This window comes from Tamandua tetradactyla, chromosome 19 (genome assembly GCF_023851605.1).
Source record: "Tamandua tetradactyla isolate mTamTet1 chromosome 19, mTamTet1.pri, whole genome shotgun sequence".
In the NCBI taxonomy this organism is placed as follows: Eukaryota; Metazoa; Chordata; class Mammalia; order Pilosa; family Myrmecophagidae; genus Tamandua; species Tamandua tetradactyla.
Window position 1 is genome coordinate 22,778,036 of NC_135345.1, and position 13,205 is coordinate 22,791,240.

The following is a 13,205-nucleotide window of genomic DNA, read 5'->3' on the forward strand; positions in this document are numbered from 1 at the left end:
TATCTTATCCATAGAAGATATTCAACAAATATCAAATTTAATCTTCTCTATCAATAGAGAAAAACATCTTCAAATAGTCATGTTAAGAAACACTTGAAACATGTACATATAATGCATTCAGTAGGATAAATTTTGAAATGCAACTTGAACTTTATATGAAACATCATTTTGTGCACAAATTATTGTTTTTATATGGATAAGTAGATTTTTCTGATGAAATGTTTCATAACATTCATATAATGCTCTAAAGGTATTATGACCTCAGGTAGCTTAGCAACTAACACATTAATTTGTCTTTTTAGGACACTATAATTTAAAATATACAGGTAATGGCTTGCTCAATTTTTTATAAATGTTTTCACATTTCCTTAAGGAAAAATTAATTGAGAATTTATTGTCCAACTCTTATATGAGTTACATGGACAAATGAAAAAGTCTCTGTCCTCAAGGAGCTCACATAATGAAACCAGACAAATAAATTACATAATAGTGATAATAATATTAGTCTTCTGCTATTTTTGACAGCAAGAAAAAATGGCAAATAAATGAATTAAGTTATATTTCTTGTCTAAGCCAATAATGCTGCTGAGGTTAGATGTTCTTCCTTTTGAAAGTCAACAATGGTTGCAATATGTGCTTGGAATTCACATCTTTTATTTTATAAAAGAAACTCAGACTAGGTCATGATTAGCATTAGCTTATGCTTATAATCAAGACACACAGTTTCCTTAAGATTCCAGATGATTAAAGAACTGTTGCAGGACTTAATTTGAGAATTTCCTCATTGGTTTTACTTGCTAAAAACATTAGAAAATATTTATATGCAGATATACCATGTGTGTGCACACCCACACACTCCTGTTACCTTTCAGTATATTAAGATTTCTAGATAATGAAAATTAAGAAATGAACTTTCAAATTATTGGAGATTTTTTAAAGGAGCATTTCAGTTTTGTTTCCTAGAATTTAGAATATGTATTTTCATCAAATCCCTCATGTTCTGGGGGCTGGAGAGCACAAGCTTTTGTTCACCACAGCTCTTTGCATTGTGGGCATATTAATAAGCCATACTTGATGTTAAGAGTACAAATATATTAAATTATTTTAAGAAGAATAAATGCATAGCATGAGCATGCATGGCATTCTAAGAAAGATGTATATGCGAGCTAATGCCCATGAATATAAGAATTTAGTTAAAGATGAAATCTTGAAGCATATTTCAGGATAAGATGAATCTATTAGTGAAGTTAAGTATTTGCAGACTGTATTCATTTCTAAATACTTTTAGTGATGCCACAAACAAGGCAATTCCTGGCTTGTAAAACAGAAAAAAAAATCCTTAAACATCTGGCATACTTACACTTTTCACTGCCAAATACATACCATAAATGCTTATTTGTCTCAGAATCTTTGCATATGAAAATGAATATCCTCTTGTCCATTTTGTCATCTGCACAAAATGATATTCTATGCAGTTGGCAATTGTGCTTGGCTTCCTTTGTTTTGGGCTCTAGATTTTTTATGCCATAAATCAATATTTGCAACTCAACTTTAGGAATTTTCTGGCTTTCAGATTTCTTGATATGTCGTGAAACTTCAGTTTCGTTACAACATCTCTCACAAATTCTGTTCCTTTGCACTGCTCCACTTCTGTACTACCAAGAAACTTTGCATTAAAGGGAACGTAATGTTTTGATAAAGCTTCAGGTTTATGCATCCATGTTTTGTCTTTCTTCCTGTTAGAAGCACTCTTCTTGATGAGAAGTGGCCAAACCAGTGTTCAGTTCAATCACACTTGTTATCCTGGATATACTCAAATATAGTTGACTGAATATACATGTACTTGACTTTGTATAGCTTCAATCATACAGTTGCCACCAGAATTCTCCTCCATCACTTTTTCTCCTATGCATATCAGATGGAATCACATATGCTTCTTCCTGAAGAAAGGCTGCTGGAATCCTCTGTCACCCTCTGTCACATGGCCAGGCACATGATCACATCTGGTCTCCACCTTTTATTATGAGTTTTGTCGTTTTCAGCTTCTTGCTTCTGTGGCTTTCTTTCATCTGTCTGGGCTATTTGGGAGACAGTACTGCTATTTCCTCAGATGTGGCAGGCTAGAGAATGAGCAGGTTGGAATGCAAGAAAAGGGAATGCATGTTTCTCTTTTGGCCACGTCAAATATGATTTGCCTGTTAGATTTCAAGTAGCAGTATCAGTTACCGAGGAAGGCAGAGATGAAAGAGGGGGATTACAGTCTGAAAGACTTCATGAAGAAGGTCCTAAAATATGGGTAGAGTTTTGGCAATATGAAATTCAAGACTTCTCTGGGACTCCTGTGCCATTCAAATAAGCAAATGAATAACTGAAAGCATTATAATCACAGAGAAGCTTTTACTGTTTTTCCCTTCATAGAGGGAAAGATCACCAAGAAATTATTAGACTCTTTATTCTGATCAGTAATTTCAGTCACTTCTAGATGGAGCTGACAGCTACCCAGTAGGGAACACTGATTTAGAAATATCCCTTCTTCCCTGTAAAAGCATCTTTCTTACTGTCTCTGTTCCGAAAGCAGACTTCTATTGGTTTAGTCTCTTCTGTGCACAGAAATATGAAATGAAAATAATAGGGGAAAAACGATGGATTAGAAATGACTTTTGTTAGATGTGATTTCAGGGGTCTATCAGAATTTCAAGTCTGATCTTGTCATTTTCTTGATTAAATCTCTTTTATTGCTTCCTTGCTTTTAGGCTAAAAACCCCAATCCTAAACTTTGCCTAGAAGAGCTTGCATGTGTTGGCCTTGCCTAATTCTCTTTATTCTGCATTCCTGATTTTCTTTCATATCCCCTGGCATGACTTGCTCCCTTCTGTCTCAGGGACTCTGAAAGTACCACAAGGGTCTGTCCTGGGAATTTGTTTTCTCTTACCCTTCTCCTCCCCCATCTTGTTATCTTTGCTCATCCTCAGATCACTGAAGTACCTTTGCTTTTAGGGGGCATCAAAAGTCTGTTTCATCCTTGTTGTTTGGCATTCCACAGTTGCCTGTTTCTTCTTTGTGGTTATAACTTTAAAAGGAGAAGATAAGTTTTGACAAAAAGTGATTCCCTTAAAATGCAGGCAATTTTTAGTGGTGATATTCCCAGCATCACCACTAGGGGGAAGGCTGCCCAAGTTTTATGCTCTAGAGCTTAGAGCAATGAAGTCCAAAAGAGAAAGTTAAGGGCAGATGCCTAGCTGCAGTGGAAAAGCAGAGTGAAGGCAACATTAGTTCTGGAGGGGAAAAAAAAAAAAAAAAAGGAAACAAGAGTGATGTCCATTGGTGAATACAGGTCTTGAAGGGCTGAACCACTAGTTGTTTAAAAATTAATATGGAAGCCCTTGAAGGAGAACCTGTCCTGGCAAAGGGCATTGCTAGAGGGGTCAGTGAGTGGGGGGTCTTTGTTTATATTCCTTATTGCTCCCTCTATGAAAAACCAGACATAATCAAGTAGAAGATTCAAAAGGAAATTTTACAAGACTTCTGATAGAAAATCTGCAGAACTGAATTTTGTTGAACACACCAGTGGAGAGAGCAGTGATTAAAAGTTTGGGCTGTGGTTTTGTAATCTCTGCATTTGATTCTCAGCTCTTCCTCCTACTAGTTGGGCTGCCTTGGACATGTTACGTAACCTCTCTGTGCCTCAGCCTTCTCATCTGTAAACTGGGAATGATATCAGTTCTTAGAAGTCATATTAGATTCCTAAGGCTGCCGTAACAAAGTACCACAAATTAGGTGGCTTCCAACAACAGAAGCTAATTGTCGCACGGTTGTGTAGATTAGAAGTCCAAAATCTGTAGGGGAGAATCCTTTCTTGCCTCTTTCTTAGATTCTGGTGATTTGCTGGCAATTCCTGGGCTTCTTTCTTGGGGGCACTCTTATAAGGACCCCAGTTCTATTAGATTAGGGATCTTCCTAAACTGATTTGACCTTAGTTAATTTAACTGATTCCATCTGAAATTACACTATTTCCGAATATTGTCACATTCTAAGGCACTGAAAGTTAGAGGTATTTTGGGGAGACATGATTCTATCCATAACAAAGAGTTGTTATAAGGATTAATAACAGTATTGCATGTAATCGGTGTCTGGTATTATTCTAAGTGCTCTACGTCTAAATCTTTTATTTCTCACAGCAATCCTATGAGGTAGGTGTTATTATTATCATCATCATCCTTATTTTACAGCAGAGGAAGCCAAGACATAGAAGCGCTTAGAAATTTCCCTAAGGTTACCAAAAATAGAGGTGACATTATTAAGAATTTTGATCCCATCAGTGACTTGGAACAGTGACCAGCTTAAACTAAAACTTCAAAAAGTTTTAGAAATTTTTCTGCTATTTGACTAAAAGCACCCTGCCCACTTGTACTTGGTGGATCATGAAACAGACATTTACTTTGTGTGTGTTAGAGAAGGTAGGGAGGGAAGAGAACAGAAGAAAGAAACCTGTTATCTGATAGATTCAATTTCAAGGAGTCTTTCATTTACATATATATATACATATATATTTATATACAGTTTTTAAAATTCTTTTTTTCTGATTTTAATATTTTTATTGTAAAAACTTAACGTACAAATATACAAACATTCTCGACATAAAGACATTCTATACATGGTGCACAATCAGTGGCTCCCAATATCATCACATAGTTGTGTGTTCATCACCATGATAATTTTTTTGAACATTTTCATCAGTCCAGCAAAAGAAAGAAAAAAGAAAAAAGAAAAAAATCATACATACCATACCTCCCTCTCATTGACCACTTGTATTTCAATCTATTCAATTTATTTTAATCTTTATTCCCCCTATTATTTGTTTATTTTTTACCCATATTTTTACTCATCTGTCCATACCCTAGATAAAAGAAGCATCAGATACAAGGCTCTCACAATCATTACCCAGTCACATTGTAAAAGCTATATCATTATGCAATCATCTTCAAGAAACAATGCTACTGGAATAAATAAAGAAATAATTGCCATCTATTTTCAACACCCTGCCATACTAACATTCCTTTGTTCTTCCTCATGCAAAACGATTTTTTAATTTGTACATCTAGTCACTATCGTTGTACACTCTAGGCACTCAAATTATACCATCTTAGTTTTTATACTCTATTTTTCCTTATGATTTCATACACGCCCCCAGTCCTTCTCCCTCTATCACACTCACATTTAGCTTCTTCAGTGTACTTATATTATTGTGCTACAATCATGTAGCATTGAGCTATACATTTCTGAACTTTTACAATCAGTCCTGCTGAACAATCTATATTCCTTCAGCACCAATTGCCCAATCTCTACCTTATTTCTATCTCCTGATAACCTGTGTTCTTAACTTAAATACTCCAAGTTCACACATTAATGTTAGTTCATATCAGTGAGACCACACGGTATTTGTCCTTTTGTTTCTGTCTAATTTCACTCAGCATAATGTCCTCATGATCCATCCATGTTGTTACATGCTTCATGACTTTATTCTGTCTTACAGCTGTTAATATTTCAACGTATGTATATACCACAGATTGTTTAGCCACTCATCCATTGATGGACATTTGGGCTGTTTCCATTTCTTGGCAATTGTAAATAATGCTGCTATAAACATTGGTGTGCAAACATATGTTTGTGTCCTTGTCTTCATGTCCTCTGAATAGATACCTAGCAATAGATACCTAGCAATCCAGGGATTGCTGCATCATATGGCAATTCTATACTTAGCTTCCTGAGGAACCGCCAAACTGCTTTCCACAGAGGTTGTACCATTTTACATTCCCAACAGTGAATAAGTGTGCCTCTTTCTCCACATCTTCTCTAGCATTTGTCATTTTCTGTTTTTTGATAATGACCATTCTAGTGGATGTGAGATGATATCTCATTGCAGTTCTGATTTGCATTTCCCTGATAGCCAGTGAAGTTGACCATCTTTTCATGTGCCTTATTTAGCCATTTGTATTTCCTCTTCTGAGAAGTGTCTGTTCATATCTTTTGCCCATTTTTAAATTTGGTTGTGTGAATTTTTGCTGCTGAATTGTAGAATCACTTTATATATTCTGGATACTAAACCCTTTCTGACATATGGTAAACAAATATTGTCTCCCATTGTGAAGGCTGCCTTTTTAACCTTCTTGACAAAGTTTTTCAATGCACAAAAGTGTTTAATTTTGAGGAGTTCCCATTTATCTATTTCTTTCTTTAACACTCATGCTTTGGGTGTAAGATCTAGGAAACCACCTCGTATTACAAGTTTTATGAGATATTTCCCTACATTTTCTTCTAAAAGTTTTATGGTCTTAACTCTGATGTTTAGGTCTTTGATCCATTTTGAGTTAATTTTTGTATAAGGTGTGAGATATGGATCCTCTTTCATTCTTTTGCATATTGATATCCAGTTCTCCAAGCACCATTTATTGAAGAGGCTGCTCTGTCTCAGATAAGTTGGCTTAATAGCCTTATTAAAGATCAACTGTTCATAAATGAGAGTGTCTATATCTGAACACTTTATTCAATTCCAAAGGTCAGTATTTCTATCTTTATGCCAGTACCATGCTGTTTTGAACACTGTAGCTTTGTAATATGCTTTAAAGTAGGTCGTGTGAAACCTCCCACTTCGTTTTTCTTTCTCAAGATATTTTTAGCTATTTGAGATACACTGCCATTCCAAATAAATTTGGTTATTGTTTTTTTCTATTTCTGCAAAGTAAGTTTTGGGTATTTTAATTGGTATTGCATTGAATCTATAAATCATTTTAGGTAGAATTGGCATCTTAACTATACTTACTCTTCCAATCCATGAACATGGTGCGGTCTTCCATTTATTTAGATCTTCCATGATTTTTTAGAAAACTTTTTGTAGTTTTTGTGTATAGGTTTGTATTAGTTAGGGTTCTCTAAAGAAACAGAATCAATAGGGAACACTCGCAAATATAAAATTTATAAGTGTCTTACATGACTGTGGGAGTGCAGAGTCCAAAATCTGCAGGGCAGGCTGTGAAGCCGACAACTCTGATGGAGGGTCTGAATGAACTCCACAAGAGAGGTTTGCCAACTGAAGCAGGAACAGAGCCTGTCTTTTCTGAATCCTCCATAAAAGGCTTCCAGTAATTAGATTAAATATCACTCATTGCAGAAGACACTCTTCTTGGCTGATTACAAATGGAATCAGCTGTGGATACAGCTGACATGATCATGATTTAATTCTATGAAATGTCCTCATTGCAACAGAGGCCGGCACTTGCCCAACCAGACAAACAGGTACCACCACTTGCCCAAGTTGACACATGAACCTGACCATGACAAAATTTTTTGTATCCTTAGTTAAATTTATTCCTAAATATTTTATTCTTTTGGTTGCTTTTGTACCCTGCCACTTTGTTGTACTAATTTATTAGCTTTAATAGGTTTGCTGTGGATTTTCTAGGGTTTATGATGTATAGTATCATATAATCTGCAAATAGTGAGATTACTCTTTCCTTTCCAATTGGATACCTTTTATTTCTTTTTTTGTCTAAATGCTCTGGCTAGAACTTCCAACACGTTGCTGAATAACAATGGTACAGTGAACATCCTTGTCTTGCTCCTGATATTAGGGGGAGAGATTTCAGTCGTTGCCCATTGAGGATGATGTTAGCTGTAGGTTTTTCATACATTCCTTTTCTCATGTTGAGGAAGTTCCCTTCTATTCTTCTGCTTTGAAATATTTTCATCAAGAAAGGATGTTGAATTTTGTTAAATTCCTTTTCTACCTCAGGCAAGAAGATCATCTGGTTTTTCTGCTTTGATTTGTTGATATGGTATTTCATTAATTGATTTTCTTATGTTGAACCATGCTGCATAGCTGAAATAAATTCCACTTGGTCATCATGTATAACTCTTTTAATATGCTGTTGGATTTGATATGCAAGAATTGTGTTGAGGATTTTTGCATTTATATTCATTATATATATTGGTCCATAATTTTCTTTTCTTGCAGTATCTTTGTCTAGCTTTGGTGTGAGGGTGATGCTGACTTCAAAGAATGAGTTAGACTGCTTTCCCTCCTCTCCAATTTTTTTTTGAAGAGTTTGTGCAGGATTCATACTAACTCTTTCTTGACTGCTTCATAGAATTCACGTGTGAAGCCATCTGGTCCTGGACTATTCTTTTTTGGGAACTTTTTGATGGCTGATTCAATCTCTTTATTTGTAATTGGTTTGTTGAGGTCATCTACTTCTTCTTGAGTCAATATTGGCTATTAATGCCTTTCTAGGAAGTTGTCCATTTTATCTACATTGTCTTGTTTATTAGCATATAGTTGCTCATAGTATCCTTTCATTACTTCCTTTATTTCTGCGGGGTCAATGGTTATGTCTCCTCTTCCATTTCTGATTTTATTTATTTGCATCCTCTCTTTTTACCTTTTTGTCAACCATGCTAAGTGTCCTTCAATTTTGTTTATTTTCTCAAAGAACCAACTTCTGATTTTGTTGATTTTCTCGATTGTTTTTATGTTCTCAAGTTCATTTATTTCTGCTCTAATGTTCATTATTTATTTCCTTTTGTTTGATTTGGGGTTAGTTTGTTGTTCTTTTTCTATTTCTTCCAAGTGAACAGTTAATTCCTTGATTTTTTTCTCTTCTATTTTTTAAACTTTTTTTTTTGTATAGGATAACAAATATACAAAGCAAATAAATAAAAAAAAGTAATAGTTTTCAAAGCACTCTTCAACAAGTAGTTACAGGACAGATCCCAGAGATTATCATGGTCTACCATACAATTCTCTCATATTTTTCCTTCTTGCTGCTCCAGAATATAGAAGGCTAGAAGGCTTAAATATTTTGTTATCCTCACAATTGACTTTTTCCTTCTTTTTTTTTTTGTGAAAAATAACATATATACAAAAAAAGCTATAAATTTCAAAGCACAGCACCACAATCAGTTGTAGAACATATTTCAGAGTTTGACACAGGTTACAATTTCACAATTTTAGGTTTTACTTCTAGCTGCTCTAAAATGCTGGCGACTTAAAAGAGACATCAATTTAATGATTCAGCATTCATATTCATTTATTAAACCTTATCTTCTCTGTGTAACTGTACCATCACCTTTGATCTTTCCATCCCTCTCTTTAGGGGTGTTTAGGCTATGGCAATTCTAAATTTTTCATATCGGAAGGGTCTGTCACTAATATGGGGTAGAAAGATGGAACTATGTGATGTTCTTGAGAGGCTGGGCTAGGTGTAAGGACTTAACTGGATGAGGGAATCATTTGGAGCTTGTAGGTTTCTGGAAAGTTACTCTAGTGCATGGAACCCTTGTGGAATCTTATACATTGCCCTGGCTGTTCTTTAGGATTGGCTGGAATGGTCCTGGTTGGGGGTTGGCAGGTTATGATAGCTAGCAAGGTCTAACTGAAGATTGCATAAGAGAAACCTCCAGAGTAGCCTCTCAACTCTGTTTGAACTCTCTCTGCCACTGATACTTTATTAGTTACATTTCTTTTCCCTCATTTGATCAGGATGGAATTGTTGATCCCACAGTGCCAGGTCTGGATTCATTTCTGGGAGTTATCTCCTGCGTCACCAGGGAGACTTTCACATCTGGATGTCATGTTCCATGTAGGAGGGAGGGCAATGATTTCACTTATAGAGTTGGGCTTAGAGAGAATGAGGCTACATCTGGGCAACAAAACAGGTCCTCCAAAAATAATCTTTAGGCATGCTTATAGGTAGTCTAAGCTTCTCTATTACCTATCTAAGTTATTCTTTTTTTTTTTTTGGCATGGGCAGGCACTGGGAAATGAACCTGGTCTCTGACATGGCAGGGGAGAACTTGAATTTTGCCTGCTGAACCAACATGGCCCATCCCTTCCTTCTTTGTTGATATAGGCATTTAAGGCAATAAATTTCCCTTCTTGTACTGCTTATGCTTTATCCAATAAATTTTGATATGCCATGTATTCATTTTATTTTACCTTGAGATATTTTCTGATTTATCTTGAATTTTTTTTCCTTGACCCACTGGTTGTTTAAGAGTGTGTTGTTTTGCCTCCATATATTCATGAATTTTCTGGCCCTTTGCCTGATATTGATCTCCAACTTATTCCTTTATGATCTGAGAGAGTGTTTTGTATGATTTCAATTTTTTTAACTTACTGAGGCTTGTTTTGTGACCCAGCGTATGGTCTATCCTTGAGAATGATCCATGAGCACTTGAGAGAAAGGTGTATCCTGTTGTTGTGGGTGTAATGTTCTGTAAATGTCTGTTAAGTCATTTATTGCATTGTTCAGATTCCGCTTTTTTTTTTATTGATCCTATGATTACATGTTCCATCAATTGATGAGAGTGAGGAATTGAAGTCTCTAAGTATTATGGTATAGCTGTCTACTTCTCCCTTCAGTGATGTCAGTGTTTGCTGTATGTATTTTGGGGCACTCTGGCTCAGTGCATATTTATGACTATTATGTCTTCTTGTTGAATTGTTCCTTTTTATTAATACATAGTTTTCTTCTTTGTCTCTTTCAATGATTTTACATTTGGAATCTAATTTGTCAGGTATTAGTGTAGCTACCCTTGCTTTTTTCTGATTGCTGTTTGCATGAAGTGTCTTTTCCCAACCTTTCACTTAAGCCTGTTTTTGTCCTTGGGTCTAAAATGAATCTCCTGTAGACAGCATATAGATGGATCCTGTTTTTCAATCCATTCTTCCACTCTATATCTTTTGATTGGGAGGTTTAATCCCTTAACATTTACTGTTATTATTGTAAAGGCAGTACTTTCTTCTACCATTTTGCCTTTTGGATTGTATATGTCATATCTATTTTTCCTCTCTTTTTACCTTTACCAACAGTCTTCATTTCCACACTCCTTTCCATGCCTCTCTCTCCTGCCTTTTCCTATCTGCCTGTAGTGCTCCCTTTAGTATTTCTTGAAGAGCTGGTCTCTTGATCACAAATTCTTTCAGTGGTTGTTTATTAAAATTTCACCCTCATTTTTTTCACTATCATTTTTGAAGGGCAATTTTGTGGATACAGTATTCTCGGTTGGCAGTTTTTTCTTTTAGAATCTTAAATATATCATCCCCTGCCTTCTTGGCTCCGTGGTTTCTGCTGAGAAATCCACACACAGTGGGTTTCCCTTGTATGTGAGGGAATTACTTTTCTTTTGCTGACTTCAAAATTCACTCTTTCTCTGACGTCTGACAGTCTGATTAGTAAGTGTCTTGGAATATGTCTATTTGGATCTATTCTGTTTGGGGTATGCTGCACTTCTTGGATCTGTAATTTTATGTCTTTCATAAGAATGGGAAATTTTCAGTGATAATTTCCTCCATTAGTCTTTCTCTTTCTTTTCCCTTTTCTTCTCCTTCTGGGACACCCACAACATGTATATGTGTGCACTTCATATTGTCATTCAATTTTCTGAGACCCTGCTCATATTTCTCCATTCCTTTCCCGATATTTTATTTTATGTGTCAGATTTCAGATGTTCAGTCCTCTAGTTCACTAATCCTTTCTTCTGCCTCTTCAAATCCATCATTGTAGGTTTCCACTTTTTTTAAATCTCTTCTATGGTGACTTTCACCCCCATAAGTTCTGTGATTTGTTTTTCAAACTTTCAATTTCTTCTCTTTGTCCACCCAATGCCTTCTTTATATCCTCCCTCAACTCATTGATTTGATTTTTGATGAGATTTTCCATGTCTGTTCAAACATCCTGAATTAGTTGTTTCAATTCCTATATCTCGTTTGAATTGTTTATTTGCTTCTTTGACTGGGCCATATCTTCAATTTTCCTAGTATGACTTGTTATTTTTTGCTGGCCTCTAGGCATTTGATTTCCTTAATTAGTTTATTCTGGAGACTGTTTTCACTCTTATACTTAGGATTTTCTTGCTGGATGGCTTTGTTCTCTATCTGTTCTTTGACATTCAGTTCAGTTTATTCTAGACCTCTAGCACAGGTGTTGTTTAATTGATCAGAATTTTTCAGTTCTTGTTTTGTTTTTCTGTTTCTTGCCTGTGTATATGGAGACTTTTTTTTTTTTTTTTGAGGAGGGTCTCCTCAGATATTATAGACCCTGGTCAGATTTTCACAGACTGGACTGGCCTCCTCTCAAGAAGAAAGAATCACCTGTATCAGTTTTCCCTGACAGTGAGACCCAACAGATTGACAGATTTTCTTATGAAACATCTATACTTTGTGTTTTACCTATCCTGCCCAATATGAGGTGCTTGTCTGTCTATGATTTTCCACCAGTGTAAAGTGATGGGCTGCCACTCTTCCTGCTGGGATCCTAGTTGAGACAGAGGTGAGGGTACAGGTTGACATTAATTACTTCAATTTTTCAGTGCCTGGGGGCCTGAATTCCTTTAGTGAGGGATTTCATTTGATCTGGGCCTTATTTTTCTCTTTGGGACAGTACAGCTTTTAGGGAATTAACTCCTTTCACCTGACTTGTTTCTTTGTCTCTCTGACAAGCTGAATTCTTCCTTTGACTGGGGCACTTGGAGACTGAAAAGAATTGAATTTATTTTTATCTAATGGGATGTTAAATAGTAGAAACAAAGCAAAAACAAACAAACAAACAAACAAAAAAACGCTTTTCAGGGCAGAACCCCATTCCTCAGGCTTTTTAATCAAGAGCTTAAGTTGATATGCTGCTCCATGAATCTACAAGCCCTATATAACCCCCTTTTTAGAGTTCAAAATACTTTTCAAGTATTTTGTGCTGTCTAACTCAAAAAGCCTCTGTTTTTTTTTCTCTTCAGCCCTGCCTCCTCTCTGCCAGGGCAAAAACTCTTATCCTTTAACTCTTATTCCAGGTTTATCTGAGCTGGGGTCCTATTTTCAGCAGTCATAATTTGTTTATTAATACCACAATTGGAGCTTGGTTGAACTAAGCCCTAGCTGTTAGTAAAGTCTGTTTCTTTTCTCCTCAGGAACCAGCCTGCCATGCCCATGGGGGTAGAGTGCTAGCCTCCATGGCTTGGGGGACTTAAAGTTCTGTGTGGGATCTCGGCCTTCCCAGCTTGTCCAGACTGATGCATGCTGTGGGTTTGGTCACTGATGTGGTCCCAGAAGTTGTTCTGTACTGTTCCTGGCTATTTACTAGCTACTCTGGAGGACAAACTAAATTCCATACTTCACTAAGCTGCCATCTTGCCCCCAAAATATGTACAGTTTTTAT